At 32.8% G+C, this 720-nt stretch overlaps 1 protein-coding gene across 1 annotated transcript in view; it reads right to left on the bottom strand.

Annotated features, from left to right (window-relative positions):
• The window catches only part of zgc:103625 (methyltransferase-like 26 B), an 8,296-nt gene that overhangs the window by 5,035 nt on the left and 2,541 nt on the right, over nucleotides 1-720 (bottom strand). The gene's annotated exons all lie outside the window — the stretch shown is intronic.

The raw sequence follows: 720 nt of genomic DNA, 5'->3' as shown, positions 1-720 counted from the left end.
TGGCCAATCACAGCACACCTTGCTTTTCAGGCCGATGAGCTTTGTAAAAATCGACGTTTCAGAAAGGCGGGGCATAGAGGAGAAACAATAATGTACAGTATGTGGAAAATAATGTGTTTTTTTAACCTTAAACCGCATAAACACATTTCATTACACCGAATACACAAAATAATGTTATTTTTAGCAACATCATATGACCCCTTTAATAAATATCAATATATTGATTCTTGAAATAAAAAAAAAGTGTCAGTTTGAAAACCCACATCTGGCGTAATGTCTGGTCCAACTGTTCATTGCAGATTGGGGTGATGGTTCCATTGATAGCATACGGCTGAGACACATTTCATTCCACGAGGTTATGATGTTTATAGTGAGATTTATGGTTAATGTGGTTATGACTAGTTGTTTATCTAAAACATATAAAACAACATATGAAAATGATACAATAGTCAAACTCACTCCATAAGTCATTAAAAGGCCATTCTGTTTCAGTATCTGCCCAGATCCTTTAAACACACCCTGTGGATACAAGACTACATTAATGCATTTTTGAACTGGATTTGAATACAGACATTAGTTCAAATTTGGTTTTTGAGAGAAATTCATATTTTTATTCAGCAAGGATGCACTTACTTGATCAAAAATGACAGTACATTTATTAAAATTTGACACAAATGCTGTTCTTTTGAACTTTCTATTCATCAAAAAAAAAAAAAAAAG

The sequence above is a fragment of the Sinocyclocheilus rhinocerous genome, unplaced genomic scaffold, assembly GCF_001515625.1.
Source record: "Sinocyclocheilus rhinocerous isolate Xijiao unplaced genomic scaffold, SAMN03320098_v1.1 scaffold2740, whole genome shotgun sequence".
NCBI lineage: Eukaryota > Metazoa > Chordata > Actinopteri > Cypriniformes > Cyprinidae > Sinocyclocheilus > Sinocyclocheilus rhinocerous.
This window is presented reverse-complemented; position numbering and strand designations above follow the sequence as displayed.